Source organism: Psammomys obesus, unplaced genomic scaffold (genome assembly GCF_907164565.1).
Source record: "Psammomys obesus unplaced genomic scaffold, mPsaObe1.curated_primary_1811, whole genome shotgun sequence".
In the NCBI taxonomy this organism is placed as follows: Eukaryota; Metazoa; Chordata; class Mammalia; order Rodentia; family Muridae; genus Psammomys; species Psammomys obesus.
Window position 1 is genome coordinate 3,378,507 of NW_026590715.1, and position 15,043 is coordinate 3,393,549.

The 15,043-nt window shown below is 40.3% G+C and overlaps 1 pseudogene; it reads right to left on the reverse strand.

Annotated features, from left to right (window-relative positions):
* Nucleotides 1-13,063: 13,063 nt before the first annotated feature.
* On the reverse strand, nt 13,064-13,821 carry LOC129678085 (peptidyl-prolyl cis-trans isomerase D-like; annotated as a pseudogene).
* Nucleotides 13,822-15,043: the final 1,222 nt, after the last annotated feature.

A 15,043-nucleotide genomic window follows, 5' to 3' on the forward strand; every position in this document is an offset into this window, starting at 1 on the left:
ATATATATATATATATATATATATATATATATATATATATATATATAGGCAGAAGACAAAGTTAAGTAAAGTATAGAGAAAATTCCTTTATGTGTACATTTAAAATTTTTGGGAGAGCAAACAGAGGTGAAAAGTTTGGAACAAAAGAAATTTGAACATGGGAACCTGCATTGACCAGAGGGAACCTCCATTTACCCAGTCAGTGGCAATAATTAAAAACGTTTTGCTTTGGATCTGTCCTCTAAGGAAATTGAGGCCAATTTTGGTTACAGGAGTATGTAAGCTTACAGGAGCTTACCGCAGGCAATAGGTGTAGAAATCTGAAATTCTCCAGAAGACATCCCAGAGGAGATTCTGGAAAAAATGGTCAAATATAGTATTCCCATTGGACAAGTAGGAGTCAATGTCCTGTCACGACATCCCAAGAGCAAGGTTTGACTCAGTAGAGTAGTATGGTACTGTCTGTTCCAAAAGGTCCAAGGGTAGAGATGCCCATAGCAGACACAGTTTACCTAGCTAGGATTTCATACACGAGCGCGAGGGGTGGGGGATCCTTGCTGGTAGAGGGAAAAATCTTAACCAAGATGATGTGTTTGAATGTAGGTTGGCAAGTAATAGGAAGCATTTGTGCCAACCAGAAGTGAAGACTCAGCGATTGGCTTGTGTTGGGTATAGGAATGTAGCAATCAATTAGACAGGAATTGATACCAACCAGAAGGAAAGACTCAAAAATCTGCCAGTGTTGGATGTTAGGTATGTGGCAATCAAATAGCCTTGAAAGAGAAGGCCCCAAAACAAGGGAAATGGGAGGAATCCCACTCTCTGAGATAGGCAATAGCCCAATTGACCTGAGAGGTGGATTCAGGTGGATCTCCTGCAGCTTAGGAGAATTACTTTTTAAAGTTCTACAAAGGAGATAAAACGTTAGACATTTTAGCATCACTATTGTAATCTGCACTGAAACATACATTGTAGAAAAGGCAGTTGACATAAACATTTGTGTTAACAGCATAAACATTCTTTTAAGTGAGCTCTGGAAGGGCAGAATCATTCCATTAAGTAGAAGGTACAAAAGCTCACTTGATCTTAATATTAGTCTGATTTCACATTATGGAGATTTAAAATCTTGAGCTTGCAGCCGTGATAGTGGGTGATATTGTAGAATATTTTGTATTGGAGTTAGCTTAATAAATCAGAGCTTTATTGATAAAGGTCAAAGCTCTGGACAGTCAATAAAACAGTACCAAAGTAACAGGAGCAAATATTAAGCCATTTTACATATTTAGGATACCTTAAGTAACCTTAGACCTTGCAACCTTTGTAACTTGCATTTGCCAACCTTAAAACACTTTTTTTTGACCCTCAAACATCTATAAATTGCATTTATCAACCTTAAAACACTTTCTTGGGCCCTCAAACAACATTTATAACTTGCATTTACCAAACTTGAAACACTTTCTTAGACCCTTAAAGAACATTTTCCTTAGGCCTCTATGTCTACTTATTTACCATGAGACATAGGTGAGACTGCTATGAACATTTATTGTCCTTTAGCTAAAGGGATGTTGAAAGGTTGCATCTGAGGCCTGTTTCTTGAGTCTGGCAACAAGGCGTATTGTATATAGTCCTGACAGTAGCAATTCTAGGACTGAGGCTTAAGGCCTGGTCTCCTGCATATGAAGAGAACTGAGAAGTCATCTGAAGTCTTCCAAGACAGAAGTTGATAATATGTCTGTGGGGCCTCAGTGTGAGCCCAAAACAGACCTGTAATGTTAAACTGGGCTGGACGAGTGTATTGGAGGTAGCTAAATATCTTCCACCAGGCCATGGAGCTCGAAGGCTGGTAGTGTCTGTGTCTCTTGTGCTGGTTGAGCCTCTATGGCTGGGCACAGAGGACAAGCCTGCATGGGAGCATTGTGACTTCCAGAAACCAGTCTGCCAGCAGGCAGTGTGTGGCTTGTTGAGGCAGCTGCAGGACCAGTGTCCTCTTTGGCTGCATTTTAAACAGTTACCTGGTGGAACTGACATTTGGCTATACCCCAGCAGGATGGGGCACTGCAGACCTCTTGTTTTTTGAGTGGAAATGCCAACAGCCTCAGAGCAGCAGCCAAGGCCTGGAGCATAGTTTTTGCTGTATATGAGCCTGTCAGGAAGACTCCTCTCCTAATATTTTTACCAACTCCTGTATGGTGACTCATGGACCATCCTCAGCTGTTTAATTAAGTAAGCAGAGAGACCATATTAGCATCTGTAGGACTGTAAATATATTTTTGAACATGTTAAAGTACTTGATCTTCTATAAGACGATTGAATATTAATTTGCATTTGTTAGCCATTAATATTAGGACTTTAGGTTTTGTCCCTGTCAAGTTAGAGCCTTAACAGTCATAAACACTGTCCATTAAAGTGCAAACATAACAGTTTTCTGTATGATGTAGTATATAAAAAGTCCATAGCTTATAAAAGTCTATGGCTATGCCATACATTAATAAATTACCATCTTTAGAAAAACAAGAACAAGCATATTTTAACATTTTCGTAGTCAAGATATAACACAATTAAGTTTTAATATAAATAAATGCCTCGAAAATTAATTGAACTTAATTTAGTAAAAACTTGTAGGTAGTAACCCCTGAGTTATGAGTTTTAAAACCAACGATATAGGAAGAATGAAGGAGGGACAATATGGCGGCACCAGGAGAACACTGTGTCTGAGGAGCAGCACATTTTCCATACAGCAACCATGAGACTGAACTCTGGGCCCTGAAACAACAGCGATTGTGGTTCCCAGGTGAGAGGATAACTTCATGGTGTGGGAATCAGTCGGGTCCACTCTCAGGTCACCCAGCCAGAAGCTGAAAGAAATCCCGGGTCGTGCAGGCATTAGGTTGCCAGACCAAAGCCACATTCCTGCATGTCCTGATCACCTTCCCAGACTGAACGGTGGGCACAAAAACACCAGAGTCCCAGTCATGAGAAAAACCCACAGGATATGAAGGAAAAGGGACTGGCCACGGGTCACCCAGTCTTTCCCTGGAAAAGATCTTGCAGAATGGAGGGTGTGTGCAACCAGCACTAAACTGAGCTCCAGCTGTGAGCACAGATACTTGCTGCACACCCACCCAACTCTCCTCTGCATCACAGACAGAGCTGTGTGCTCCAGGGCAACAGAATCTGAGAGTCCCTGCTGGGAGAAAACCCCCGCAGGGAAGGAAAGAAACGGGGACAGACTTAGGCCACCCAGTTATATCCCTGGAAAAGGTCCTGCCGACCAGCCCAACCCAAGGACCTGCTGTGCACCAGCTAGCCTGCCACTACCAGGAGAGCTGTACTCACCTGCCACAGATTACCGCTTGGGTACTGGGGCACAGAACCCCAACCTCAATCCTAGAGAAGCCTGGGATCCCCGAGATCAACCTTCAGATCCTGCTCCAAGGGGCAACCAGTTATCTCTAACAAAACTGACCAAACCTTGGAACACCCAGGTTACAGAAGCAGCTCACTAAATTTACAGTAAGAAATCCAGAAGCAGGGCAGCTGTCTCCAGGACTTCTCCAGGTGAGAGGAGAGCCCTCTTGACTAACAAGAACCACAGTTACCACTCAGGTATGTAGACCTGATATTAGCTGTGGCCACTCCTGAAAAACACCAGCCATACAGTGACTATACCCAAAAAGCTGAGGAGGCTTCCTTCAGGAAAAATCATCTTCCTGCCAAGGGGATTCTCTCCACCACGGGATTCCAGGAACCACCAGAAATTAACACCCAATACCTAAGATAGTCCAATAGGTAGAGGCCAGCATAAAAGCGCAACTAACAAAAGACAGAGCAATATGGCATTTCTAGAACCTAGTTATCCAGCAGCAAGTAGCCCTGACACCCCAGCATAATTGAAATTCAAGAAGAGGACCTAACATCTATGCTCATGAAGAGAATAACAGAGGAAAAACATAAAATGCATAAAGACCTAGAGGAAGATAAAGTCAAACAGATAGTGGCCATCCTTGATGAAATAGAAGAAGATAAAAATAAACAAATTATGGTCATCTGTAAAGAAATACAGGAAGATGCAGCCAAACAGTTTGTGGCCTTTAGAGAGGAAATACTTAAATCACTGAAAGGAATAAAAGAAACAGAGGACTGTTCAAACAAACAGCTGAAGTAATTGAAGGAAAAACAGGAAAATACAGTCAGACAGGAGAAAGAAATGAACAAAATGGCTCAAGATCTAAAAATAGAATTGGAAGAATTTAAGAAAACACAAATGTAAGAAATTGTGGAGAGAGAGAGCTTAGGGAAGAAAACAGGAAGTACAGAGGTAAGAATAACCAATAGACTAGAAGAAATGGAAGAAAGAATCTCAGGTGTGGAAGATACAATGGAAGAAATTGATGTATCTGTCAAAGAAAATGTTAAATCTAAAAAATTCCTGACACAGACCATCCATGAAATTCAAGACAACATAAAAAGACTAATAGGAATAGAGGAAAAAGATGATTCCCTCCTCCAAAACCCAGAAAATATTTTCAACAAAATAATAGAAGAAATTTCTCCAACTTAAAGGAAATGCCTATAAGAATACAAAAGGCCTACAGAACATCTAATAAATTAGACCAGAGAAGAAAATCCTATTGCCACATAATAATCAAAACAGTAAGTATACAGAACAAAGAAAAAAATACTAAAAGCTGCAAGGGAAAAATGTCAAGTAACATATAAATGGCAAACCCATCAGAATCACACCTGACTTCTCAACAGAGACTATGAAAGCCAGAAGGGCCTGGATGGATATCATGCAGACCCTAAGAGAACACAGATGTCAGTCCAGACTACCATACCCAGCAAAACTCTCAGTCCTCATAGACAGAGAAATCAAGATATTCAATGACAAAAACAAATTTCAAAAATACCTATACACAAATCCAGCATTATAGAAGACACTAGAATGAAAAATACAACCTAAGAAAACTAGCTACAGGAAATAATTAACCTCACTACAGTAAAACAAGAAGCAACCAAGCACACAAACTTAGAACCACAGTTAACCTCAAAAACAAAGGATATAACAGCCACTGGTCATTAATCTCTCACCACAACAATGGACTCAATTCTCCAATAAAAAGACTCAGATTAATAGAATGGATGCTTAAACAAGACCCAGCAATCTGTTGCATACATGAAACCCACCTAAGTCACAAAGATAGACATTACCTGAGGGTAAAGGGCTGGAAGACAGTTTTCCAAGCAAATGGACCCAAGAAACAAGCAGGAGAAGCCATTCTAATAGCTGATAAAATAGACTTTCAAACAAAATTAATCAAAAGAGATGGGGAAGGACACTTCATACTCATCAAGGGAAAATTCCACCAGGAAGAAATAAAAACCTTAACATCTATACCCAAATATAAGAGCACCCACATCTGTAAAAGAAACATTGATTAAACTTAAACCACACATAGATCCCTACACATTAATAGTGGGAGACTTCAGCACCCCACTCTCAACAGAAAAACAGGTCAACAAAACAGAAATTAAACAAAGAAACAATGTCTCTAACAGAGGTCATGAATCAAATGGACCTACAGACATTTACAGAACCTTACATCGAAACACAAAAGAATTTACCTTCTTCTCAGCGCCTCATGGAACCTTCTCCAAAATAGACCATATGGTTGGTCACAAAGAGAGCCTCAACAGATACAAGAAGATTGAAATAATTCCTTGTATCCTATCTGATCACCATGGAATAAAGCTGGACCTCAAAAACAACAGAAATAACAAAAAGCCTACACACACATGGAAACTGAACAACTCGCTACTCAATGACAGCTGGGTCAGGAAAGAAATAAAGAAATTAAAGACTTCCTAGAACTCAATGAAAATGAAGACACAACATACCCAAACTTGTGGGACACAATGAAAGCAGTGCTAAGAGGAAAGTTAATAGCACTAAGTGCCTTCAAGAAGAAATTAGAGACAGCTCATTCAAGCAAGTTAATGGCTCACCTAAAAACCCTAGAAGAAGAAGAAGCAGACACACTAAAAAGAGTAGATGGCTGGAAATAATCAAACTGAGGGCTGAAATCAATCAATTAGAAACAAATAAAACAATTCAAAGAATCAATGAAACCAAAAGTTGGTTCTTTAAGAAAATCAACAATATAGACAAACCCTTAGCCATGCTAACTAACAGGCAAAGAGACACCATACATTTAAAGAAATCAGAAATGAAAAGGGGGACATAACTACAGACACTGAGGAAATCCAAACAATCATTAGGACTTACTTCAAAATCTATATGCCACAAAATTTGAAAATCTAAATGAAATGGACAATTTTCTTGATTGATTCCACTTACCAAAGCTGTATCAAAACCAGGTAAATCAATTAAATAGTCCTATCTCCCCTAAGGAAATAGAAGCAGTCATTGAAAGTCTCCCATAAAAAAAAAAAAGTCCAGTACCAGATGGTTTCAGCGCAGAATTCTACCAGACCATCAAAGAAGAGCTAACTCCAGTTCTCTTCAAACTATTACACAAAATAGAAACAGAAGGAACACTAGTAAACTCATTCTATGAAGCCACAGTCACCTTGGAACCTAAACCTCACAAAGACCCAACAAAGAAAGAGAATTTCAGGCCAATGTCACTTATGAACATTAATGCAAAAATGCCCAACAAAATACTTGCAAACCAAATACAAGAACACATCAAAGATATCATTCACTATGACCAAGTATGCAGGTATGGTACAGTATATGGAAATCCATCAATATGATCCACCATATTAACAAACTGAAAAAAAAACGATATGATAATCTCCTTAGATGCTGAAAAAGCATTTGACAAAATCCAACATCCATTCATGTTTAAAGAATTGGAGAGATCAGGAATACAAGGCACATATCTCAACATAGTAAAGGCAATATACAGCAAGCCTATAGCCAACATCAAACTAAACGAAGAGAAACATAAAGCAATCCACTCAAATCAGGGACAAGGCAAGACTGCCCATTCTCTCCATACCTCTTCATCATATTTCTGGAAATCCTTGCTAGATCGATAAGACATTTGAAGGAGATCAAGGAAATACAAATTTGAAAGGAAGAAGTCAAATTATCACTATTTGCAGATGATATGATAGTATACTTGAGTGACACCAAAAATTCTACCAGGGAACACCTACACCTGATAAACACTCAGCAAAGTGGCCTGATACAAAATTAACTCAAAAAAATCAGTAGCACTCCTGTATACAAAAGACAAAATACCTGAGAAAGAAATTAGGGAAACGAAATCCTTCACAATAGCCACAAATGACATACAGTACCTTGGTACAACCCAAACAAGCAAGTCAAAGACTTGTATGAAAAAAATTTCAAGTCTCTGAAGAAAGAATTCGGAGATGATATCAGAAGATGGAAAGATCTCCTATGCTCATGGCTTGATAGGATTAACATAGTAAAAATGGCCATCTTACAAAAGCAATCTACATATTCAATGCAATTCCCATCAAATTACCAACACAATTCTTTACAGACATTGAAAGAAAAATTCTCGACTTCATATGCAATAGCAAGAAACTGAGAATGGTTAAAACAATCCTCTACAATAAAAGATCATCTGGAGGTATCTCCATCCCTCATCTTAAGCTGTACTATAGAGCAACAAAAATAAAAACTGCATGGTACAGGCATAGAAACAGAATGGTGGATCATTGGAACTGAACAGAAGACCCAGAAATAAACCCACAAACTTATGGACACCTGATTTTTGATAAAGATACCAAAACCATACAATGGAAAAAGATAGCATCATCATCAAATGGTTCTGGTCCTACTGGATATCTATATGTAGAAAAATGAAAATAGATCCATACTTATCACCCTGCACAAAACTAAGATCCAAGTGGATCAAAGACCTCAACAAAAAATCAGACACATTAAATAGGTTACAAGAAAAAGTGGGGAAGACCCTAGAACTCATTGGTACAGGAGACAAATTCCTGAACAGAACAGCAATGGCACAGGCTCTGAGAGCAACAATCAATAAATAGGACCTCACGAAATTGAAAAGCTTGTGTACAGCAAAGGACACCGTCATCAAAACAAAACAAATGACTACAGATTGGGAAAGAATCTTCACCAACCCTTTATCTGACAGATGGTTAATATCCAGTATATATAAACAACTAAAAAGCTGAAAACCAACAAACCAAGTAATCTAATGTAAAAATGGGGAACAGAAATAAACAGATAATTCTCAACAGGGGAATATCAAATGGCAGAGAAACACTTAAAGAAATGTCTTAGGTTTAATATTTCTCAGAGATATTACCTGCCTTTGACTACCAACCTCTGCTAAGGGTAGATGCTGGAGTTCAGTCTTTTGCAGGTCAGCTTTAACATTCTAGAAGGCCTTGATGAAGGTTTTAATTATCATTGGTCAGAAACATGCTCCTGTGTTTATTAGGCATTTAAAGTTTTTATCCTTAATTTTTGTTGAGAGCTTAGGGTGAAATTTTTTAATATGTGGGTGACCTAGTGGACTTGGTTTCTCCCAATTCTTGGTGGGGCTGAGGCCTGCCCCCACAACAAATTTAAAGGTGGGCTCCTGCCTTCCTTATTATATATGGATTTACAATATCTTTCCCAGTGAAACCCTTTCTACAATGAGGACATGGTCTTGTAGGAGGTTTGAGGACAACTGAATTATTTTTGCGATAATCTCTTGCTCAGTGTTCATCCTGTCCACATTTAAAGCAGGTCAAATTAGAGTATGTTGCAGCTTCAAAGGCTTGTGCCAGAGAGGAGGCCTGATAAGAGGTAGTCCCAATATCATGGGTTGCTACAATCCATTTTTTATAATGCCCATGTCTTAGTCCCTGGCATGCTTGCCTATGTTCAAGGATCATTCAATCACAAATGTGATTGGTTAAAGGCATTGCTTTTGGTGCAGGGTCTGTTACTTTTCTGTATAGACTGGCCTGTATCCTTAGTATAAAATCCGGTAAAGTCTCCATTTGATATTCTTTTAAAAGAGACAATGGAGAGACCTCTTCAGGAGTTATAGGATCCCAGGCCTGCTGTGCTCATGTCCTGACTTGGTCCAGGCAGTTGACAAGGAGTAAAGCTTTCTAGATTGCTGTAGAGAAATTTCCTTGGCCAAACAGTTGGTTATGGTTCCATTTTATTAATTGGGCAGGGGGGGTGTTGTACTTGTAGTCCTATTTGTTTGTTATGTATTTCATTTTTTTCTATTCTGCAACTGCCATTCATCTGTAAATAGGGCTTCCCATTGTAGGAACTGGGGAAGAGAAGATCTACATATATCTCTCCAGTATTGGGGAGTCAAAAGTTTTCTACTAAAGCTTTATAAAATAGATTTGATCCATGGGGCATGAATTCCATCCACAGGAACAGCTTGGGGTAGCTCCTTTAAATCTGTAACCAGGAGGGGGTGCCAGGCTTGGGAGTTTTTCCTGGTTAGATGTAAATTTACTACAGGAAAAGTCTCTATGGGTGGAGGTCCATGGGTCCCAGGCCATTGAGGCCAGGGTGGCTGGAGATAACAGCTTTCTTGTTGAGTGCAATTGTTCCCAACAGATCTGGATTAAAGTGCTGTTGATCTCTGTAGCTGCAAAACTGTTCTATGGCTGTGGGAGGAGGAGCCCTAGGCAGCTAGGAAGTTGTGGGTAGGGGAGGGCTTACCTGAATGTTTCTAAAAGCCTTTGTCTCATTTGGAAGGTTTTTTTTTTTTTCTCCCTGCATCCAATAGGAACTCAGGGTCTCTGTTCTCTGAAACTGAAGAGGAATCATAAGAGTCCAGAAGAGGGGAGTAGTGTGGACTGGAGAGAAACATTTGTCTAATTAAGTCAGTCACTTTTTCTAGGGCATAGAACAGCCATTAGTCTTAACCTTCATTTGAGTTCTGCTCTGCATCTTCCTGTGTTTTTTCCTCTGATGTGTCATTCTCAGACTCATGGGGTTTTGTTATGCATTGCCTAATAGCTATTATCACCGGGAGAAAGGAGATAGACAATTTCAGCCTTTCTGGGCTTAATTTTTGTGAACCAAATGAGAAACAAGGGTCTTGACATTTGGGTCTGAGATATATGTGGATAGGAACCATGGTGCAAATTGAAGAACCTCATTCCAGAATTCTAAGCCTTCCTTTTGGAAGATTTTAAGTCCTCTAGTTTTAAGTAGAGCTCTAAGGGAGCAAATTTGAAGATCTCTCTGAAATGATGTTGACTTGCCCACAACTAAAGGGGAAGGAGAGTGTTAGACACTTTTATGGTTTCTTGGACAATCAGTTGAGGCAGGTAAGAGGCTCTAAGGCACTCAAAATTGTAAAGAGAAAGTTACCAGTCCTCAGGATGGGTCAGAGACGATTTCTCTACTTGATGCCTATGTGTGAGAGTCCTCTGGGGCCTGAGATTGTCCACTTTCTACTGCAGTGGGGGTTTTGCAGACTTCTAGCTGTCTCAGCCTGGGGCCCTGATGGTGCCAGATTCTGCCCACTGCCTATCCCGGTGGGGTGTTTCAAACTGGGACAATTTTATGTTGTGCAGGCAATTCAACTGGCCTTCCCTTAGGGACCTTCCAGGTCCTGACAATGTCCCATGTCAGTACCTACATCCTATGACATCACCTGGGCCAGGTACATAGTGACCTGTTGACCACTCTCCCTTTTTCTTAGTCTCTTGCTTTCTTTTCATTCTCTCTCTCTCTCTCTCTCTCTCAATCTGTTGGGGTGCCCCCTTTCTCTACCATGTCTCTCTCTCCATCCAATAAACCTTGTTGGATTTAAGATTGGTTGTTTGCATGGCATTTTCATCTAAATCCTAACAGCCAGGTCCTTTGCTTCCTTATTTGCTATTCATCAAGGGAAGGCAGGCATAGGCCAAAATACCTTTTTTACACAGATAAAAATGGGGTATTCACCTTTCTTGGTTCAGTCCAGAGCTCCATGTCTTGGGCATCATTTGTGGTTCACCTTCTGACTGGGGGCTGCCTCCCAGGAGCCCACAAAGTCAGGAGGGGCAGGAGACAAGAAGCATGTTTGGAATTGCCAGTGAGAAACAGGAATCACACACCCCAGGAAAGGCTGATGTCTATTTCAAACTTAATTCCAGAGAACAAAGACTAAATACCCTTAGGGTAGTAGGTGGGGGCTCCAAGAATAAGTGTACATAATTGGTTGAAATTGGGCACTTCAAGGATGCTTGATTTGCATTACACAGCATGCTCCTATCAGAAGAGCAGGATGTCAGTGCTTAATTAACATATAGGCACAGAGGGCTAATATCCAGAATATATAAAGAACTCAAGAAACCAAGTAATACCATTTTAAAAAAATGTGATACAGAGCTAAACAGAGAATTCTCAACTAAGGAATATCAAATGGCAGAGAAACACTTAATGTTTCAATGTCCTTAGTCATCAGAGAAATGCAAATCAAAACGACCCTAAGATTCTACCTCACACCTTTCATTTTTATTTTGTCTAAAATCAAAAACTCAAAAATTGATACATGATAGAGAGGTTGTGGAGAAAGGGGAACCCTCCTCCATTGCTGGTGGGAATGTAAACTTGTACAACCACTTTGGAAATCAACCTGGTGCTTTCTCAGTAAATTGAGGTAGAAATAGTGCTACCTCAAGATCCAGCTATACAACTCCTGGGCATGTACCCCAAAGATGCTTAGACATACTACAAGGGCATTTGCTCAACTATGTTCATAGCAGCTTTAGTTGTAATAGCTGTAATCTGGGAACAACCTAGATGTCCCTCAACTGAAGAATGGAAAGAGAAGTTGTAGTACATTTACACTATGGAATACTACTCAGCAATTAAAACCAAGGAAACCGTGAAATCTGCAGGCAAATGGATGGAACGAGAAAAGATCATTCTGAGTGAGGTAACCCAGAAGCAGGAAGATACATATGGTATATACTCACTTATAAGTGGATAGTAGCCATACAACATAGAAGTAACACTAAAATCTGTATTTTCTAAAGAAGCTTAACGACAAGGAGGACCCTTGGGAATCGGCTTAACCCTCATTTAGAAGGGAAAACAGGATAAAAGTAGAAAACAGAGAACAGGCAGGAACCTTCCACAGGTGGGCATCTAAAAGACACTACCCAGCAGGATATTGAAGCAGATGCCAAGACTCATAGCCAAACTTTGTGCAGAGTGCAGGGGATCTTATGGAAAATAGGGGAGATAGAGAGATCTTGAGGGGACAGAAGCTCCACAATGAGACCAAAAGAGCCAAAAAACCTGGGCCCAGGGGACCCTGCAGACCGATACTCTAACCAAGGACTATTCATGGACAGGACCTATACCCCCTGTTCAGATGAAGCACATAGGCTCTTCAGTTTCCAAGTGGGTATTCGAGTAAGGGGAGCAGGGGCTGTCTCTGACATCGACTCAGTGGCTGGCTCTTTGATCACCTCTCCCTGGAGGGTGCAGTCTTGCAGAGCCACAGAGGAAGATGATGCTTGCAGTTCTGATGAGATCTGACAGGTTAGGGTCAGACAGAAGGTGAGGAAGTCCACCCAACTCAGTGGACTAGGGGAGGGGCAAAAAGGGCAAAAAAGTGGATGGTGGGTGGGACTGTGATGAGACAAGGGAGGGAGTTACAGACAGGATACAAAATGAATAAACTGTAATAAATAAATTCATTAATTGAACAAATAATTTAAAATTAAAAAAACACGAGAATCAAGGAAAGAATTATAACGATTTAGGACTTCTGTGTGATATTGTGAAAGCAAATATGCTAAGTCTCCAAGCCAAAAAACAATCCCAGCTCTAGACGGTTTTAGCACAAACTTGTACCAGATATTCAAAGAGTCACTGCAAATACTCCTCAAACTATGTCACAAAATAGATACAAGAGGAACATTGCCCAACTCATTCTATTTTGTTTGTGTTTTGTATTTCATAACAACTTTTAAAAAGAAACCTATCCAGCCCTTCTATGTAAACAATAATCACAAAGAATCAGTGGAAGCATGAAGGATCAGGCAGTAACTTACATTATCCTTTGTATAATCAACTTATAATATTCAAGCAAAGATGAATCCTTATTGAAACAAACATTTTTGCCTACACTGCCTTGTCTTTATCTTTCTGTGCCTTTATCATTTGTTTGACTATAAGCATTTCTGCCTGGATAGCTTTATATCCTGGGGTTTACTCCTGGGATAGCTATCTCTGTTGCATCTTCTTAAGATCAGCCAATGACTGATTGTATTCTTTTAGTCCTTGCCATCCTTGCATTTACAGTATAGTTCTTTGGTACTTGATGGGTCTATTTCAAGTGCCTCCAAACTACTGTCAATTGCTCCCTGCCAATCTGATATCTCAATTTACAAGCACCAATATTGGGCACACAACTTAAGACTATAGGTTGCAGTCTGCTTGCATCTGCTTTCTCAATCACAGCCTTTCTGTTATCCATGTACCTTAAAACCTTCACATACTTTTAATAGACATCTCTAATTCTGAGAATTGAAAAATGTATTTTCAATTTTTTTAAGTCTTCCACTATTAATAAAATTTTATGTACATCTTTTAAATCTATATCTTCATTCTTGGGGAAATCTTTGGGGAATATTACCTAATCATCACTTTCTCTCAGTTCTCTTCATTCTGCAATTGTACACAGTTCAGCAGGTGTTTCACCATTCACCTCTACGTTTTCAAGCATATTTGACACTAGTTCTTTAATTACTTGACCAAACACCACATTTCCCATTCAAATGAGAAGTTAGAACTACTATTGGACCCAGAGGGGACAGGAGCTCCATGAGAAGAACAACAGAGCCAACAAATCTTGGCCCAGGGGGCTTGCACAGACTTATGCACCATCCAAGGACCATGCATGAAGAGGCACTAGGCCCCCTGCTCAGATGTAAGTAATAGGCAGCACAGTCTCCATGTGGGTTCCCTCATAAGGGGAGCAGGGGCTGTCTCTGACATGAACTCTGTAATCTGCTGTTTGCTCACTTCGCCCTGGTGTGTGTGTGTGTGGGACTGAGGTGGAGGGCTTGCCAGGCCACAGAAGAAGGGGATGCAGGCAGTCTTGATAAGACTTGATAGGCTGGGGTCTCTTGGTAGGGGAGGAGTGCTCCCCCTTTCTCAGGACTAGGAGAGGGGGATGGAGGGAAGAGAGAGGGAAAATGGGATTAGGAGGAGACAAGGGATGAGACTAAGATCTGGATATAAATTGAATGAAAAATTTAAAATTAAATTTAAAAACACAAACGCAATAAATAGAATCTACCATATAAACAAAACTGAAGTTTTTTTATTAATTACACTTTATTCATTTTGTATCCCCCCATAAGCCCCACCCTCCTCCCCTCCCGATCCCACCCTCCCTCCCCTTTCTGCATGCATGCCACTCCCCAAGTCCACTGATAGGGGAGGTTCTCCTCTCCTTTCTGATCTTAGTCTATCAGTTCTCATCAAAATTGGCTGCATTGTCCTCTACTGTGGCCTGGTAAGGCTGCTCCCCCCTCAGGGGGAGGTGATCAAAGAGCAGGCCAATCAGATTATGTCAGAGGCAGTCCCTCTTCCCATTACTATGTAACCCACTTGGACACTGAACTGCCATGGGCTACATCTGTGCAGGGGTTCTAGGTTATCTCCACGAATAGTCCTTGGTTGGAGTATGAGTCTCTGGGAAGTTCCCTGTGTTCAAATTTTCTTGTTCTGTTGCTCTGCTTGTGGAGTTCCTGTCCTCTCCAGCTATTATTATTTCCCACTTCTTATATAAAATTCCATTCACTCTGCCCAAGAGTTGGCCATCAGGCTCAGCATCTGCTTTGATAGTCTGCACGGCAGAGGCTTTCAGAGGCCCTCTGTTGCAGGTTCCTAGGTTGTTTCCTGTTTAAGTATGTCATGATTTTCTGGATTTCCTCAGTGTCTAATTTTATGTCCTTCTTTATATTTCTAATTTTGTTAAACTGGATATTCTTTTTCTGATTTTAGTGAAGTCAGATAAGGGTTTGACAATCTTATTGATTT